This window comes from Balaenoptera borealis (assembly GCF_965194805.1).
Source record: "Balaenoptera borealis genome assembly, chromosome: 2".
Taxonomy (NCBI): domain Eukaryota; kingdom Metazoa; phylum Chordata; class Mammalia; order Artiodactyla; family Balaenopteridae; genus Balaenoptera; species Balaenoptera borealis.
In genome coordinates, this window is record NC_138867.1 from 138,320,611 (window position 1) to 138,340,957 (window position 20,347).

Genomic DNA, 20,347 nt, shown 5'->3' on the forward strand with positions numbered 1-20,347 from the left:
CGGTTTTACATTCCCTCTATAAGTGATATCTTATGATAAGTGTCGTTTTCTGTGTGGCTTATTTCACTTAGAATCGTCGTACCTAAATCCACTCATCATGCTGCTACTAGCCTTATGACGTTGATTTCATGGCTGAGTGATATTCCATTGTACAAAAGGACCACAACTTCTTTATCCATTTTTCTCTTTCCTGGGATATTTAAGGTGTAACGAAGTGGAGGTTCTTGTCAACAGAGCAGCCCTAAACTTTGGGGTGCCTGTGTCTTGCTGATTTTTAGTTTTCCCAATTTATACGCCCATGAGTGGAAGTGCCCTATGCTCTCTAAGCTGAGTTTTTTCGATGTTTCAGGACACACCGTACACTTCTCCAGAGTGGCTGTTGGCAATTTACATCCCGCCCATCAGCGTAGCAAGGCTCCCGTTTCTCCATGGCCTGTCCTGCATTTCTGAGTTTGACACTTTATTCAGCGTGGCCTATTTGACCGATGGGAAGCGAGACTTCTTTGTAGCGCTGATTTGCCTTTCCAGGTTGCTTGGTTGGCCAAAAAGGGCGTATGCGTTTTTTCCTGAATATATTCAGGAAAAAACGCATACGCCCTTTTTGGCCAAGGGCATCATTGTCGAGGTTTTGCCGCTTTTCCCGTGCTTTAAAGGCGATTCGAATCTACCTCCTGAAATCTGTTTCCTGCAATTCTGCCTTGCTTTCAAATCCTCTTCGTTGTCTTCCGTCAATATATTTGTGGACGAGAGTTATCATTTATAACTCTGCAGGTTTGTGAATTGCAGTGCCCCTGAGCTCCATTTTTCAACTCGCTTTCTTGGGAGCTGGCCGCAAAAGCGCAGGATTGCTTCAGGCCCTATTCTGGTCCCGGGCGGCAGGCTGAGGCTGTGGTTAATTCTTCTTCCTGATGGGAAAATAGAGTGACCTGTGCCTGTCCCAACACCTAGAGCTAGTGTCTCATTGGTTCCCCCTCCTCCCGTTCATCCTCAGGACAAATTGCAACCTGTACGGAACAGGAGGTTAAAGGTGCTGATTCTCCAAGGAGGGAGATTGCTAGTAAAGCGGCTGGAATGGCGAACCCGAGCACAAGGAGATGAGAAATGAGGTGCGTTCTAGAAATCTTTCCCGATCACACAGTGTACCATCTTCTGGGATTCTCATGCATGTTTTCGATGTAGGAAGATGCCCTTGAACCTGGAGATTTGGGACCCATGGGATGGGTACCACGCAGTATTACTCTAAAGGGTCTGCGTTTGCTCACCCAACCTCACCAAACCTCTCAGCCCCAAGAGTGTCCACCCTTATGCCTCAATCAGCTGTGGGTCTAGATATGGTCAATCCAGGTGGCATCACAGCCCTTGAACGAATTTTGTAAGAATTTCTCTCTCTTTCACTGTCTTTGTTTCACGGGTTTTTAAAAGTGATTGATTTTTATAAAGGGGTTTAGCTGCTTTTCACTGCTGTGTTTATGCCGCTTTACACCCACTTGACTCACTTACAGAGATATATCAATACATAGTTTTTAAGATTCTTACTAGTCAGATATATTCTTGGGCGGTGAATAGGGGGTTTTGAGTCCAGATCACTGAGCAAGGAGTAGGTCTTGTCTATTACATATTGGGTTTATGGAACGGTCTCTGAGCTAATTTGAAACCCTTGTTTTATGCATCACCCCACCTCACCTTTCCCGTTAAGCAGCCATAGTGTGTTTTCTAAACGTGTGACTCTGTTCTGTTTTGTAATTCAGTTCAAGGGTAGCGGTTTTACATTCCCTCTATAAGTGATATCTTATGATAAGTTTCTTTTTCTGTGTGACTTATTTCACTTAGAATCGTCGTACCTAAATCCACTCATCATGCTGCTACTAGCCTTATGACGTTGATTTCATGGCTGAGTGATATTCCATTGTACAAAAGGACCACAACTTCTTTATCCATTTTTCTCTTTCCTGGGATATTTAAGGTGTAACGAAGTGGAGGTTCTTGTCAACAGAGCAGCCCTAAACTTTGGGGTGCCTGTGCCTTGCTGATTTTTAGTTTTCCCAATTTATACGCCCGTGAGTGGAAGTGCCCTATGCTCTTTAAGCTGAGTTTTTTCGATGTTTCAGGACACACCGTACACTTCTCCAGAGTGGCTGTTGGCAATTTACATCCCGCCCATCAGCGTAGCAAGGCTCCCGTTTCTCCATGGCCTGTCCTGCATTTCTGGTTTTGACACTTTATTCAGCATGGCCCTTTTGACCGATGGGAAGCGAGACTTGTTTGTAGCGCTGATTTGCCTTTCCAGGATGCTTGGTTGGCCAAAAAGGGCGTATGCGTTTTTTCCTGAATATATTCAGGAAAAAACGCATACGCCCTTTTTGGCCAAGGGCATCATTGTCGAGGTTTTGCCGCTTTTCCCGTGCTTTAAAGGCGATTCGAATCTACCTCCTGAAATCTGTTTCCTGCAATTCTGCCTTGCTTTCAAATCCTCTTCGTTGTCTTCCGTCAATATATTGGTGGACGACAGTTATCATTTACAACTCTGCATGTTTGTGAATTGAAGGGCCCCTGAGTTCCATTTTCCCACTCGCTTTCTTGGGAGCTGGCCGCAAAAGCGCAGGATTGCTTCAGGCCCTATTCTGGTCCCGGGCGGCAGGCTGAGCCTGTGGTTAATTCTTCTTCCTGATGGGAAAATAGAGTGACCTGTGCCTGTCCCAACACCTAGAGCTAGTGTCTCATTGGTTCCCCCTCTTCCCGTTCATCCTCAGGACAAATTGCAACCTGTACGGAACAGGAGGTTAAAGGTGCTGATTCTCCAAGGAGGGAGATTGCTAGTAAAGCGGCTGGAATGGCGAACCCGAGCACAAGGAGATGAGAAATGAGGTGCGTTTTAGAAACCTTTCCCGATCACACGGTGTACCATCTTCTGGGATTCTCATGCATGTTTACGATGTAGGAAGATGCCCTTGAACCTGGAGATTTGGGACCCATGGGATGGGTACCACGCAGTATTACTCTAAAGGGTCTGCGTTTGCTCACCCAACCTCACCAAACCTCTCAGCCCCAAGAGTGTCCACCCTTATGCCTCAATCAGCTGTGGGTCTAGATATGGTCAATCCAGGTGGCATCACAGCCCTTGAACGAATTTTGTAAGAATTTCTCTCTCTTTCACTGTCTTTGTTTCACGGGTTTTTAAAAGTAATTGATTTTTATAAAGGGGTTTAGCTGTTTTTTACTGCTGTGTTTATGCCACTTTACACCCACTTGACTCACATACAGAGAGATATCAATACATAGGTTTTAAGATTCTTACTAGTCAGATATATTCTTGGGCGGTGAATAGGGGGTTTTGAGTCCAGATCACTGAGCAAGGAGTAGGTCTTGTCTATTACATATTGGGTTTATGGAACGGTCTCTGAGCTAATTTGAAACCCTTGTTTTATGCATCACCCCACCTCACCTTTCCCGTTAAGCAGCCATAGTGTGTTTTCTAAACGTGTGACTCTGTTCTGTTTAGTAATTCAGTTCAAGGGTAGCGGTTTTACATTCCCTCTATAAGTGATATCTTATGATAAGTGTCGTTTTCTGTGTGGCTTATTTCACTTAGAATCGTCGTACCTAAATCCACTCATCATGCTGTTACTAGCCTTATGACGTTGATTTCATGGCTGAGTGATATTCCATTGTACAAAAGGACCACAACTTCTTTATCCATTTTTCTCTTTCCTGGGATATTTAAGGTGTAACGAAGTGGAGGTTCTTGTCAACAGAGCAGCCCTAAACTTTGGGGTGCCTGTGCCTTGCTGATTTTTAGTTTTCCCAATTTATACGCCCGTGAGTGGAAGTGCCCTATGCTCTCTAAGCTGAGTGTTTTCGATGTTTCAGGACACACCGTACACTTCTGCAGAGTGGCTGTTGGCAATTTACATCCCGCCCATCAGCGTAGCAAGGCTCCCGTTTCTCCATGGCCTGTCCTGCATTTCTGGTTTTGACACTTTATTCAGCATGGCCCTTTTGACCGATGGGAAGCGAGACTTCTTTGTAGCGCTGATTTGCCTTTCCAGGTTGCTTGGTTGGCCAAAAAGGGCGTATGCGTTTTTTCCTGAATATATTCAGGAAAAAACGCATACGCCCTTTTTGGCCAAGGGCATCATTGTCGAGGTTTTGCCGCTTTTCCCGTGCTTTAAAGGCGATTCGAATCTTCCTCCTGAAATCTGTTTCCTGCAATTCTGCCTTGCTTTCAAATCCTCTTTGTTGTCTTCCGTCAATATATTTGTGGACGAGAGTTATCATTTATAACTCTGCAGGTTTGTGAATTGCAGTGCCCCTGAGCTCCATTTTTCAACTCGCTTTCTTGGGAGCTGGCCGCAAAAGCGCAGGATTGCTTCAGGCCCTATTCTGGTCCCGGGCGGCAGGCTGAGCCTGTGGTGAATTCTTCTTCCTGATGGGAAAATAGAGTGACCTGTGCCTGTCCCAACACCTAGAGCTAGTGTCTCATTGGTTCCCCCTCTTCCCGTTCATCCTCAGGACAAATTGCAACCTGTACGGAACAGGAGGTTAAAGGTGCTGATTCTCCAAGGAGGGAGATTGCTAGTAAAGCGGCTGGAATGGCGAACCCGAGCACAAGGAGATGAGAAATGAGGTGCGTGTTAGAAACCTTTCCCGATCACACGGTGTACCATCTTCTGGGATTCTCATGCATGTTTTCGATGTAGGAAGATGCCCTTGAACCTGGAGATTTGGGACCCATGGGATGGGTACCACGCAGTATTACTCTAAAGGGTCTGCGTTTGCTCACCCAACCTCACCAAACCTCTCAGCCCCAAGAGTGTCCACCCTTATGCCTCAATCAGCTGTGGGTCTAGATATGGTCAATCCAGGTGGCATCACAGCCCTTGAACGAATTTTGTAAGAATTTCTCTCTCTTTCACTGTCTTTGTTTCACGGGTTTTTAAAAGTAATGGATTTTTATAAAGGGGTTTAGCTGTTTTTTACTGCTGTGTTTATGCCACTTTACACCCACTTGACTCACATACAGAGAGATATCAATACATAGGTTTTAAGATTCTTACTAGTCAGATATATTCTTGGGCGGTGAATAGGGGGTTTTGAGTCCAGATCACTGAGCAAGGAGTAGGTCTTGTCTATTACATATTGGGTTTATGGAACGGTCTCTGAGCTAATTTGAAACCCTTGTTTTATGCATCACCCCACCTCACCTTTCCCGTTAAGCAGCCATAGTGTGTTTTCTAAACGTGTGACTCTGTTCTGTTTTGTAATTCAGTTCAAGGGTAGCGGTTTTACATTCCCTCTATAAGTGATATCTTATGATAAGTGTCGTTTTCTGTGTGGCTTATTTCACTTAGAATCGTCGTACCTAAATCCACTCATCATGCTGCTACTAGCCTTATGACGTTGATTTCATGGCTGAGTGATATTCCATTGTACAAAAGGACCACAACTTCTTTATCCATTTTTCTCTTTCCTGGGATATTTAAGGTGTAACGAAGTGGAGGTTCTTGTCAACAGAGCAGCCCTAAACTTTGGGGTGCCTGTGCCTTGCTGATTTTTAGTTTTCCCAATTTATACGCCCGTGAGTGGAAGTGCCCTATGCTCTCTAAGCTGAGTGTTTTCGATGTTTCAGGACACACCGTACACTTCTGCAGAGTGGCTGTTGGCAATTTACATCCCGCCCATCAGCGTAGCAAGGCTCCCGTTTCTCCATGGCCTGTCCTGCATTTCTGGTTTTGACACTTTATTCAGCATGGCCCTTTTGACCGATGGGAAGCGAGACTTCTTTGTAGCGCTGATTTGCCTTTCCAGGTTGCTTGGTTGGCCAAAAAGGGCGTATGCGTTTTTTCCTGAATATATTCAGGAAAAAACGCATACGCCCTTTTTGGCCAAGGGCATCATTGTCGAGGTTTTGCCGCTTTTCCCGTGCTTTAAAGGCGATTCGAATCTTCCTCCTGAAATCTGTTTCCTGCAATTCTGCCTTGCTTTCAAATCCTCTTTGTTGTCTTCCGTCAATATATTTGTGGACGAGAGTTATCATTTATAACTCTGCAGGTTTGTGAATTGCAGTGCCCCTGAGCTCCATTTTTCAACTCGCTTTCTTGGGAGCTGGCCGCAAAAGCGCAGGATTGCTTCAGGCCCTATTCTGGTCCCGGGCGGCAGGCTGAGCCTGTGGTGAATTCTTCTTCCTGATGGGAAAATAGAGTGACCTGTGCCTGTCCCAACACCTAGAGCTAGTGTCTCATTGGTTCCCCCTCTTCCCGTTCATCCTCAGGACAAATTGCAACCTGTACGGAACAGGAGGTTAAAGGTGCTGATTCTCCAAGGAGGGAGATTGCTAGTAAAGCGGCTGGAATGGCGAACCCGAGCACAAGGAGATGAGAAATGAGGTGCGTGTTAGAAACCTTTCCCGATCACACAGTGTACCATCTTCTGGGATTCTCATGCTTGTTTTCGATGTAGGAAGATGCCCTTGAACGTGGAGATTTGGGACCCATGGGATGGGTACCACGCAGTATTACTCTAAAGGGTCTGCGTTTGCTCACCCAACCTCACCAAACCTCTCAGCCCCAAGAGTGTCCACCCTTATGCCTCAATCAGCTGTGGGTCTAGATATGGTCAATCCAGGTGGCATCACAGCCCTTGAACGAATTTTGTAAGAATTTCTCTCTCTTTCACTGTCTTTGTTTCACGGGTTTTTAAAAGTAATGGATTTTTATAAAGGGGTTTAGCTGTTTTTTACTGCTGTGTTTATGCCGCTTTACACCCACTTGACTCACATACAGAGAGATATCAATACATAGGTTTTAAGATTCTTACTAGTCAGATATATTCTTGGGCGGTGAATAGGGGGTTTTGAGTCCAGATCACTGAGCAAGGAGTAGGTCTTGTCTATTACATATTGGGTTTATGGAACGGTCTCTGAGCTAATTTGAAACCCTTGTTTTATGCATCACCCCACCTCACCTTTCCCGTTAAGCAGCCATAGTGTGTTTTCTAAACGTGTGACTCTGTTCTGTTTTGTAATTCAGTGCAAGGGTAGCGGTTTTTACATTCCCTCTATAAGTGATATCTTATGATAAGTGTCTTTTTCTGTGTGACTTATTTCAGTTAGAATCGTCGTACCTAAATCCACTCATCATGCTGCTACTAGCCTTATGACGTTGATTTCATGGCTGAGTGATATTCCATTGTACAAAAGGACCACAACTTCTTTATCCATTTTTCTCTTTCCTGGGATATTTAAGGTGTAACGAAGTGGAGGTTCTTGTCAACAGAGCAGCCCTAAACTTTGGGGTGCCTGTGCCTTGCTGATTTTTAGTTTTCCCAATTTATACGCCCGTGAGTGGAAGTGCCCTATGCTCTCTAAGCTGAGTGTTTTCGATGTTTCAGGACACACCGTACACTTCTGCAGAGTGGCTGTTGGCAATTTACATCCTGCCCATCAGCGTAGCAAGGCTCCCGTTTCTCCATGGCCTGTCCTGCATTTCTGGTTTTGACACTTTATTCAGCATGGCCCTTTTGACCGATGGGAAGCGAGACTTCTTTGTAGCGCTGATTTGCCTTTCCAGGTTGCTTGGTTGGCCAAAAAGGGCGTATGCGTTTTTTCCTGAATATATTCAGGAAAAAACGCATACGCCCTTTTTGGCCAAGGGCATCATTGTCGAGGTTTTGCCGCTTTTCCCGTGCTTTAAAGGCGATTCGAATCTTCCTCCTGAAATCTGTTTCCTGCAATTCTGCCTTGCTTTCAAATCCTCTTTGTTGTCTTCCGTCAATATATTTGTGGACGAGAGTTATCATTTATAACTCTGCAGGTTTGTGAATTGCAGTGCCCCTGAGCTCCATTTTTCAACTCGCTTTCTTGGGAGCTGGCCGCAAAAGCGCAGGATTGCTTCAGGCCCTATTCTGGTCCCGGGCGGCAGGCTGAGCCTGTGGTTAATTCTTCTTCCTAATGGGAAAATAGAGTGACCTGTGCCTGTCCCAACACCTAGAGCTAGTGTCTCATTGGTTCCCCCTCTTCCCGTTCATCCTCAGGACAAATTGCAACCTGTACGGAACAGGAGGTTAAAGGTGCTGATTCTCCAAGGAGGGAGATTGCTAGTAAAGCGGCTGGAATGGCGAACCCGAGCACAAGGAGATGAGAAATGAGGTGCGTGTTAGAAACCTTTCCCGATCACACGGTGTACCATCTTCTGGGATTCTCATGCTTGTTTTCGATGTAGGAAGATGCCCTTGAACGTGGAGATTTGGGACCCATGGGATGGGTACCACGCAGTATTACTCTAAAGGGTCTGCGTTTGCTCACCCAACCTCACCAAACCTCTCAGCCCCAAGAGTGTCCACCCTTATGCCTCAATCAGCTGTGGGTCTAGATATGGTCAATCCAGGTGGCATCACAGCCCTTGAACGAATTTTGTAAGAATTTCTCTCTCTTTCACTGTCTTTGTTTCACGGGTTTTTAAAAGTAATGGATTTTTATAAAGGGGTTTAGCTGTTTTTTACTGCTGTGTTTATGCCGCTTTACACCCACTTGACTCACATACAGAGAGATATCAATACATAGGTTTTAAGATTCTTACTAGTCAGATATATTCTTGGGCGGTGAATAGGGGGTTTTGAGTCCAGATCACTGAGCAAGGAGTAGGTCTTGTCTATTACATATTGGGTTTATGGAACGGTCTCTGAGCTAATTTGAAACCCTTGTTTTATGCATCACCCCACCTCACCTTTCCCGTTAAGCAGCCATAGTGTGTTTTCTAAACGTGTGACTCTGTTCTGTTTTGTAATTCAGTTCAAGGGTAGCGATTTTACTTTCCCTCTATAAGTGATATCTTATGATAAGTGTCGTTTTCTGTGTGGCTTATTTCACTTAGAATCGTCGTACCTAAATCCACTCATCATGCTGCTACTAGCCTTATGACGTTGATTTCATGGCTGAGTGATATTCCATTGTACAAAAGGACCACAACTTCTTTATCCATTTTTCTCTTTCCTGGGATATTTAAGGTGTAACGAAGTGGAGGTTCTTGTCAACAGAGCAGCCCTAAACTTTGGGGTGCCTGTGCCTTGCTGATTTTTAGTTTTCCCAATTTATACGCCCGTGAGTGGAAGTGCCCTATGCTCTCTAAGCTGAGTGTTTTCGATGTTTCAGGACACACCGTACACTTCTGCAGAGTGGCTGTTGGCAATTTACATCCCGCCCATCAGCGTAGCAAGGCTCCCGTTTCTCCATGGCCTGTCCTGCATTTCTGGGTTTGACACTTTATTCAGCGTGGCCTATTTGACCGATGGGAAGCGAGACTTCTTTGTAGCGCTGATTTGCCTTTCCAGGTTGCTTGGTTGGCCAAAAAGGGCGTATGCGTTTTTTCCTGAATATATTCAGGAAAAAACGCATACGCCCTTTTTGGCCAAGGGCATCATTGTCGAGGTATTGCCGCTTTTCCCGTGCTTTAAAGGCGATTCGAATCTACCTCCTGAAATCTGTTTCCTGCAATTCTGCCTTGCTTTCAAATCCTCTTCGTTGTCTTCCGTCAATATATTTGTGGATGAGAGTTATCATTTATAACTCTGCAGGTTTGTGAATTGCAGTGCCCCTGAGCTCCATTTTTCAACTCGCTTTCTTGGGAGCTGGCCGCAAAAGCGCAGGATTGCTTCAGGCCCTATTCTGGTCCCGGGCTGCAGGCTGAGGCTGTGGTTAATTCTTCTTCCTGATGGGAAAATAGAGTGACCTGTGCCTGTCCCAACACCTAGAGCTAGTGTCTCATTGGTTCCCCCTCTTCCCGTTCATCCTCAGGACAAATTGCAACCTGTACGGAACAGGAGGTTAAAGGTGCTGATTCTCCAAGGAGGGAGATTGCTAGTAAAGCGGCTGGAATGGCGAACCCGAGCACAAGGAGATGAGAAATGAGGTGCGTGTTAGAAACCTTTCCCGATCACACGGTGTACCATCTTCTGGGATTCTCATGCATGTTTTCGATGTAGGAAGATGCCCTTGAACCTGGAGATTTGGGACCCATGGGTTGGGTACCACGCAGTATTGCTCTAAAGGGTCTACGTTTGCTCACCCAACCTCACCAAACCTCTCAGCCCCAAGAGTGTCCACCCTTATGCCTCAATCAGCTGTGGGTCTAGATATGGTCAATCCAGGTGGCATCACAGCCCTTGAACGAATTTTGTAAGAATTTCTCTCTCTTTCACTGTCTTTGTTTCACGGGTTTTTAAAAGTAATTGATTTTTATAAAGGGGTTTAGCTGTTTTTTACTGCTGTGTTTATGCCGCTTTTAACCCACTTGACTCACATACAGACAGATATCAATACATAGGTTTTAAGATTCTTACTAGTCAGATATATTCTTGGGCGGTGAATAGGGGGTTTTGAGTCCAGATCACTGAGCAAGGAGTAGGTCTTGTCTATTACATATTGGGTTTATGGAACGGTCTCTGAGCTAATTTGAAACCCTTGTTTTATGCATCACCCCACCTCACCTTTCCCGTTAAGCAGCCATAGTGTGTTTTCTAAACGTGTGACTCTGTTCTGTTTTGTAATTCAGTTCAAGGGTAGCGATTTTACTTTCCCTCTATAAGTGATATCTTATGATAAGTGTCGTTTTCTGTGTGGCTTATTTCACTTAGAATCGTCGTACCTAAATCCACTCATCATGCTGCTACTAGCCTTATGACGTTGATTTCATGGCTGAGTGATATTCCATTGTACAAAAGGACCACAACTTCTTTATCCATTTTTCTCTTTCCTGGGATATTTAAGGTGTAACGAAGTGGAGGTTCTTGTCAACAGAGCAGCCCTAAACTTTGGGGTGCCTGTGCCTTGCTGATTTTTAGTTTTCCCAATTTATACGCCCGTGAGTGGAAGTGCCCTATGCTCTCTAAGCTGAGTGTTTTCGATGTTTCAGGACACACCGTACACTTCTGCAGAGTGGCTGTTGGCAATTTACATCCCGCCCATCAGCGTAGCAAGGCTCCCGTTTCTCCATGGCCTGTCCTGCATTTCTGGGTTTGACACTTTATTCAGCGTGGCCTATTTGACCGATGGGAAGCGAGACTTCTTTGTAGCGCTGATTTGCCTTTCCAGGTTGCTTGGTTGGCCAAAAAGGGCGTATGCGTTTTTTCCTGAATATATTCAGGAAAAAACGCATACGCCCTTTTTGGCCAAGGGCATCATTGTCGAGGTATTGCCGCTTTTCCCGTGCTTTAAAGGCGATTCGAATCTACCTCCTGAAATCTGTTTCCTGCAATTCTGCCTTGCTTTCAAATCCTCTTCGTTGTCTTCCGTCAATATATTTGTGGATGAGAGTTATCATTTATAACTCTGCAGGTTTGTGAATTGCAGTGCCCCTGAGCTCCATTTTTCAACTCGCTTTCTTGGGAGCTGGCCGCAAAAGCGCAGGATTGCTTCAGGCCCTATTCTGGTCCCGGGCTGCAGGCTGAGGCTGTGGTTAATTCTTCTTCCTGATGGGAAAATAGAGTGACCTGTGCCTGTCCCAACACCTAGAGCTAGTGTCTCATTGGTTCCCCCTCCTCCCGTTCATCCTCAGGACAAATTGCAACCTGTACGGAACAGGAGGTTAAAGGTGCTGATTCTCCAAGGAGGGAGATTGCTAGTAAAGCGGCTGGAATGGCGAACCCGAGCAGAAGGAGATGAGAAATGAGGTGCGTGTTAGAAACCTTTCCCGATCACACGGTGTACCATCTTCTGGGATTCTCATGCATGTTTTCGATGTAGGAAGATGCCCTTGAACCTGGAGATTTGGGACCCATGGGTTGGGTACCATGCAGTATTACTCTAAAGGGTCTGCGTTTGCTCACCCAACCTCACCAAACCTCTCAGCCCCAAGAGTGTCCACCCTTATGCCTCAATCAGCTGTGGGTCTAGATATGGTCAATCCAGGTGGCATCACAGCCCTTGAACGAATTTTGTAAGAATTTCTCTCTCTTTCACTGTCTTTGTTTCACGGGTTTTTAAAAGTAATTGATTTTTATAAAGGGGTTTAGCTGTTTTTTACTGCTGTGTTTATGCCGGTTTACACCCACTTGACTCACATACAGAGAGATATCAATACATAGGTTTTAAGATTCTTACTAGTCAGATATATTCTTGGGCGGTGAATAGGGGGTTTTGAGTCCAGATCACTGAGCAAGGAGTAGGTCTTGTCTATTACATATTGGGTTTATGGAACGGTCTCTGAGCTAATTTGAAACCCTTGTTTTATGCATCACCCCACCTCACCTTTCCCGTTAAGCAGCCATAGTGTGTTTTCTAAACGTGTGACTCTGTTCTGTTTTGTAATTCAGTTCAAGGGTAGCGATTTTACTTTCCCTCTATAAGTGATATCTTATGATAAGTGTCGTTTTCTGTGTGGCTTATTTCACTTAGAATCGTCGTACCTAAATCCACTCATCATGCTGCTACTAGCCTTATGACGTTGATTTCATGGCTCAGTGATATTCCATTGTACAAAAGGACCACAACTTCTTTATCCATTTTTCTCTTTCCTGGGATATTTAAGGTGTAACGAAGTGGAGGTTCTTGTCAACAGAGCAGCCCTAAACTTTGGGGTGCCTGTGCCTTGCTGATTTTTAGTTTTCCCAATTTATACGCCCGTGAGTGGAAGTGCCCTATGCTCTCTAAGCTGAGTGTTTTCGATGTTTCAGGACACACCGTACACTTCTGCAGAGTGGCTGTTGGCAATTTACATCCCGCCCATCAGCGTAGCAAGGCTCCCGTTTCTCCATGGCCTGTCCTGCATTTCTGGGTTTGACACTTTATTCAGCGTGGCCTATTTGACCGATGGGAAGCGAGACTTCTTTGTAGCGCTGATTTGCCTTTCCAGGTTGCTTGGTTGGCCAAAAAGGGCGTATGCGTTTTTTCCTGAATATATTCAGGAAAAAACGCATACGCCCTTTTTGGCCAAGGGCATCATTGTCGAGGTTTTGCCGCTTTTCCCGTGCTTTAAAGGCGATTCGAATCTACCTCCTGAAATCTGTTTCCTGCAATTCTGCCTTGCTTTCAAATCCTCTTCGTTGTCTTCCGTCAGTATATTTGTGGATGAGAGTTATCATTTATAACTCTGCAGGTTTGTGAATTGCAGTGCCCCTGAGCTCCATTTTTCAACTCGCTTTCTTGGGAGCTGGCCGCAAAAGCGCAGGATTGCTTCAGGCCCTATTTTGGTCCCGGGCTGCAGGCTGAGGCTGTGGTTAATTCTTCTTCCTGATGGGAAAATAGAGTGACCTGTGCCTGTCCCAACACCTGGAGCTAGTGTCTCATTGGTTCCCCCTCTTCCCGTTCATCCTCAGGACAAATTGCAACCTGTATGGAACAGGAGGTTAAAGGTGCTGATTCTCCAAGGAGGGAGATTGCTAGTAAAGCGGCTGGAATGGCGAACCCGAGCACAAGGAGATGAGAAATGAGGTGCGTTTTAGAAACCTTTCCCGATCACACGGTGTACCATCTTCTGGGATTCTCATGCATGTTTTCGATGTAGGAAGATGCCCTTGAACCTGGAGATTTGGGACCCATGGGATGGGTACCACGCAGTATTACTCTAAAGGGTCTGCGTTTGCTCACCCAACCTCACCAAACCTCTCAGCCCCAAGAGTGTCCACCCTTATGCCTCAATCAGCTGTGGGTCTAGATATGGTCAATCCAGGTGGCATCACAGCCCTTGAACGAATTTTGTAAGAATTTCTCTCTCTTTCACTGTCTTTGTTTCACGGGTTTTTAAAAGTAATGGATTTTTATAAAGGGGTTTAGCTGTTTTTTACTGCTGTGTTTATGCCGCTTTACACCCACTTGACTCACATACAGAGAGATATCAATACATAGGTTTTAAGATTCTTACTAGTCAGATATATTCTTGGGCGGTGAATAGGGGGTTTTGAGTCCAGATCACTGAGCAAGGAGTAGGTCTTGTCTATTACATATTGGGTTTATGGAACGGTCTCTGAGCTAATTTGAAACCCTTGTTTTATGCATCACCCCACCTCACATTTCCCGTTAAGCAGCCATAGTGTGTTTTCTAAACGTGTGACTCTGTTCGGTTTTGTAATTCAGTTCAAGGGTAGCGGTTTTACATTCCCTCTATAAGTGATATCTTATGATAAGTGTCTTTTTCTGTGTGACTTATTTCACTTAGAATCGTCGTACCTAAATCCACTCATCATGCTGCTACTAGCCTTATGACGTTGATTTCATGGCTGAGTGATATTCCATTGTACAAAAGGACCACAACTTCTTTATCCATTTTTCTCTTTCCTGGGATATTTAAGGTGTAACGAAGTGGAGGTTCTTGTCAACAGAGCAGCCCTAAACTTTGGGGTGCCTGTGCCTTGCTGATTTTTAGTTTTCCCAATTTATACGCCCGTGAGTGGAAGTGCCCTATGCTCTCTAAGCTGAGTGTTTTCGATGTTTCAGGACACACCGTACACTTCTGCAGAGTGGCTGTTGGCAATTTACATCCCGCCCATCAGCGTAGCAAGGCTCCCGTTTCTCCATGGCCTGTCCTGCATTTCTGGGTTTGACACTTTATTCAGCGTGGCCTATTTGACCGATGGGAAGCGAGACTTCTTTGTAGCGCTGATTTGCCTTTCCAGGTTGCTTGGTTGGCCAAAAAGGGCGTATGCGTTTTTTCCTGAATATATTCAGGAAAAAACGCATACGCCCTTTTTGGCCAAGGGCATCATTGTCGAGGTATTGCCGCTTTTCCCGTGCTTTAAAGGCGATTCGAATCTACCTCCTGAAATCTGTTTCCTGCAATTCTGCCTTGCTTTCAAATCCTCTTCGTTGTCTTCCGTCAATATATTTGTGGATGAGAGTTATCATTTATAACTCTGCAGGTTTGTGAATTGCAGTGCCCCTGAGCTCCATTTTTCAACTCGCTTTCTTGGGAGCTGGCCGCAAAAGCGCAGGATTGCTTCAGGCCCTATTCTGGTCCCGGGCTGCAGGCTGAGGCTGTGGTTAATTCTTCTTCCTGATGGGAAAATAGAGTGACCTGTGCCTGTCCCAACACCTAGAGCTAGTGTCTCATTGGTTCCCCCTCCTCCCGTTCATCCTCAGGACAAATTGCAACCTGTACGGAACAGGAGGTTAAAGGTGCTGATTCTCCAAGGAGGGAGATTGCTAGTAAAGCGGCTGGAATGGCGAACCCGAGCACAAGGAGATGAGAAATGAGGTGCGTGTTAGAAACCTTTCCCGATCACACGGTGTACCATCTTCTGGGATTCTCATGCATGTTTTCGATGTAGGAAGATGCCCTTGAACCTGGAGATTTGGGACCCATGGGTTGGGTACCATGCAGTATTACTCTAAAGGGTCTGCGTTTGCTCACCCAACCTCACCAAACCTCTCAGCCCCAAGAGTGTCCACCCTTATGCCTCAATCAGCTGTGGGTCTAGATATGGTCAATCCAGGTGGCATCACAGCCCTTGAACGAATTTTGTAAGAATTTCTCTCTCTTTCACTGTCTTTGTTTCACGGGTTTTTAAAAGTAATGGATTTTTATAAAGGGGTTTAGCTGTTTTTTACTGCTGTGTTTATGCCGCTTTACACCCACTTGACTCACATACAGAGAGATATCAATACATAGGTTTTAAGATTCTTACTAGTCAGATATATTCTTGGGCGGTGAATAGGGGGTTTTGAGTCCAGATCACTGAGCAAGGAGTAGGTCTTGTCTATTACATATTGGGTTTATGGAACGGTCTCTGAGCTAATTTGAAACCCTTGTTTTATGCATCACCCCACCTCACCTTTCCCGTTAAGCAGCCATAGTGTGTTTTCTAAACGTGTGACTCTGTTCTGTTTTGTAATTCAGTTCAAGGGTAGCGATTTTACTTTCCCTCTATAAGTGATATCTTATGATAAGTGTCGTTTTCTGTGTGGCTTATTTCACTTAGAATCGTCGTACCTAAATCCACTCATCATGCTGCTACTAGCCTTATGACGTTGATTTCATGGCTGAGTGATATTCCATTGTACAAAAGGACCACAACTTCTTTATCCATTTTTCTCTTTCCTGGGATATTTAAGGTGTAACGAAGTGGAGGTTCTTGTCAACAGAGCAGCCCTAAACTTTGGGGTGCCTGTGCCTTGCTGATTTTTAGTTTTCCCAATTTATACGCCCGTGAGTGGAAGTGCCCTATGCTCTCTAAGCTGAGTGTTTTCGATGTTTCAGGACACACCGTACACTTCTGCAGAGTGGCTGTTGGCAATTTACATCCCGCCCATCAGCGTAGCAAGGCTCCCGTTTCTCCATGGCCTGTCCTGCATTTCTGGGTTTGACACTTTATTCAGCGTGGCCTATTTGACCGATGGGAAGCGAGACTTCTTTGTAGCGCTGATTTGCCTTTCCAGGTTGCTTGGTTGGCCAAAAAGGGCGTATGCGTTTTTTCCTGAATATATTCAGGAAAAAACGCATACGCCCTTTTTGGCCAAGGGCATCATTGTCGAGGTATTGCCGCTTTTCCCGTGCTTTAAAGGCGATTCGAATCTACCTCCTGAAATCTGTTTCCTGCAATTCTGCCTTGCTTTCAAATCCTCTTCGTTGTCTTCCGTCAATATATTTGTGGATGAGAGTTATCATTTATAACTCTGCAGGTTTGTGAATTGCAGTGCCCCTGAGCTCCATTTTTCAACTCGCTTTCTTGGGAGCTGGCCGCAAAAGCGCAGGATTGCTTCAGGCCCTATTCTGGTCCCGGGCTGCAGGCTGAGGCTGTGGTTAATTCTTCTTCCTGATGGGAAAATAGAGTGACCTGTGCCTGTCCCAACACCTAGAGCTAGTGTCTCATTGGTTCCCCCTCCTCCCGTTCATCCTCAGGACAAATTGCAACCTGTACGGAACAGGAGGTTAAAGGTGCTGATTCTCCAAGGAGGGAGATTGCTAGTAAAGCGGCTGGAATGGCGAACCCGAGCAGAAGGAGATGAGAAATGAGGTGCGTGTTAGAAACCTTTCCCGATCACACGGTGTACCATCTTCTGGGATTCTCATGCATGTTTTCGATGTAGGAAGATGCCCTTGAACCTGGAGATTTGGGACCCATGGGTTGGGTACCATGCAGTATTACTCTAAAGGGTCTGCGTTTGCTCACCCAACCTCACCAAACCTCTCAGCCCCAAGAGTGTCCACCCTTATGCCTCAATCAGCTGTGGGTCTAGATATGGTCAATCCAGGTGGCATCACAGCCCTTGAACGAATTTTGTAAGAATTTCTCTCTCTTTCACTGTCTTTGTTTCACGGGTTTTTAAAAGTAATTGATTTTTATAAAGGGGTTTAGCTGTTTTTTACTGCTGTGTTTATGCCGCTTTACACCCACTTGACTCACATACAGAGAGATATCAATACATAGGTTTTAAGATTCTTACTAGTCAGATATATTCTTGGGCGGTGAATAGGGGGTTTTGAGTCCAGATCACTGAGCAAGGAGTAGGTCTTGTCTATTACATATTGGGTTTATGGAACGGTCTCTGAGCTAATTTGAAACCCTTGTTTTATGCATCACCCCACCTCACATTTCCCGTTAAGCAGCCATAGTGTGTTTTCTAAACGTGTGACTCTGTTCGGTTTTGTAATTCAGTTCAAGGGTAGCGGTTTTACATTCCCTCTATAAGTGATATCTTATGATAAGTGTCTTTTTCTGTGTGACTTATTTCACTTAGAATCGTCGTACCTAAATCCACTCATCATGCTGCTACTAGCCTTATGACGTTGATTTCATGGCTGAGTGATATTCCATTGTACAAAAGGACCACAACTTCTTTATCCATTTTTCTCTTTCCTGGGATATTTAAGGTGTAACGAAGTGGAGGTTCTTGTCAACAGAGCAGCCCTAAACTTTGGGGTGCCTGTGCCTTGCTGATTTTTAGTTTTCCCAATTTATACGCCCGTGAGTGGAAGTGCCCTATGCTCTCTAAGCTGAGTGTTTTCGATGTTTCAGGACACACCGTACACTTCTGCAGAGTGGCTGTTGGCAATTTACATCCCGCCCATCAGCGTAGCAAGGCTCCCGTTTCTCCATGGCCTGTCCTGCATTTCTGGGTTTGACACTTTATTCAGCGTGGCCTATTTGACCGATGGGAAGCGAGACTTCTTTGTAGCGCTGATTTGCCTTTCCAGGTTGCTTGGTTGGCCAAAAAGGGCGTATGCGTTTTTTCCTGAATATATTCAGGAAAAAACGCATACGCCCTTTTTGGCCAAGGGCATCATTGTCGAGGTATTGCCGCTTTTCCCGTGCTTTAAAGGCGATTCGAATCTACCTCCTGAAATCTGTTTCCTGCAATTCTGCCTTGCTTTCAAATCCTCTTCGTTGTCTTCCGTCAATATATTTGTGGATGAGAGTTATCATTTATAACTCTGCAGGTTTGTGAATTGCAGTGCCCCTGAGCTCCATTTTTCAACTCGCTTTCTTGGGAGCTGGCCGCAAAAGCGCAGGATTGCTTCAGGCCCTATTCTGGTCCCGGGCTGCAGGCTGAGGCTGTGGTTAATTCTTCTTCCTGATGGGAAAATAGAGTGACCTGTGCCTGTCCCAACACCTAGAGCTAGTGTCTCATTGGTTCCCCCTCCTCCCGTTCATCCTCAGGACAAATTGCAACCTGTACGGAACAGGAGGTTAAAGGTGCTGATTCTCCAAGGAGGGAGATTGCTAGTAAAGCGGCTGGAATGGCGAACCCGAGCACAAGGAGATGAGAAATGAGGTGCGTGTTAGAAACCTTTCCCGATCACACGGTGTACCATCTTCTGGGATTCTCATGCATGTTTTCGATGTAGGAAGATGCCCTTGAACCTGGAGATTTGGGACCCATGGGTTGGGTACCATGCAGTATTACTCTAAAGGGTCTGCGTTTGCTCACCCAACCTCACCAAACCTCTCAGCCCCAAGAGTGTCCACCCTTATGCCTCAATCAGCTGTGGGTCTAGATATGGTCAATCCAGGTGGCATCACAGCCCTTGAACGAATTTTGTAAGAATTTCTCTCTCTTTCACTGTCTTTGTTTCACGGGTTTTTAAAAGTAATTGATTTTTATAAAGGGGTTTAGCTGTTTTTTACTGCTGTGTTTATGCCGCTTTACACCCACTTGACTCACATACAGAGAGATATCAATACATAGGTTTTAAGATTCTTACTAGTCAGATATATTCTTGGGCGGTGAATAGGGGGTTTTGAGTCCAGATCACTGAGCAAGGAGTAGGTCTTGTCTATTACATATTGGGTTTATGGAACGGTCTCTGAGCTAATTTGAAACCCTTGTTTTATGCATCACCCCACCTCACCTTTCCCGTTAAGCAGCCATAGTGTGTTTTCTAAACGTGTGACTCTGTTCTGTTTTGTAATTCAGTTCAAGGGTAGCGATTTTACTTTCCCTCTATAAGTGATATCTTATGATAAGTGTCGTTTTCTGTGTGGCTTATTTCACTTAGAATCGTCGTACCTAAATCCACTCATCATGCTGCTACTAGCCTTATGACGTTGATTTCATGGCTGAGTGATATTCCATTGTACAAAAGGACCACAACTTCTTTATCCATTTTTCTCTTTCCTGGGATATTTAAGGTGTAACGAAGTGGAGGTTCTTGTCAACAGAGCAGCCCTAAACTTTGGGGTGCCTGTGCCTTGCTGATTTTTAGTTTTCCCAATTTATACGCCCGTGAGTGGAAGTGCCCTATGCTCTCTAAGCTGAGTGTTTTCGATGTTTCAGGACACACCGTACACTTCTGCAGAGTGGCTGTTGGCAATTTACATCCCGCCCATCAGCGTAGCAAGGCTCCCGTTTCTCCATGGCCTGTCCTGCATTTCTGGGTTTGACACTTTATTCAGCGTGGCCTATTTGACCGATGGGAAGCGAGACTTCTTTGTAGCGCTGATTTGCCTTTCCAGGTTGCTTGGTTGGCCAAAAAGGGCGTATGCGTTTTTTCCTGAATATATTCAGGAAAAAACGCATACGCCCTTTTTGGCCAAGGGCATCATTGTCGAGGTATTGCCGCTTTTCCCGTGCTTTAAAGGCGATTCGAATCTACCTCCTGAAATCTGTTTCCTGCAATTCTGCCTTGCTTTCAAATCCTCTTCGTTGTCTTCCGTCAATATATTTGTGGATGAGAGTTATCATTTATAACTCTGCAGGTTTGTGAATTGCAGTGCCCCTGAGCTCCATTTTTCAACTCGCTTTCTTGGGAGCTGGCCGCAAAAGCGCAGGATTGCTTCAGGCCCTATTCTGGTCCCGGGCTGCAGGCTGAGGCTGTGGTTAATTCTTCTTCCTGATGGGAAAATAGAGTGACCTGTGCCTGTCCCAACACCTAGAGCTAGTGTCTCATTGGTTCCCCCTCCTCCCGTTCATCCTCAGGACAAA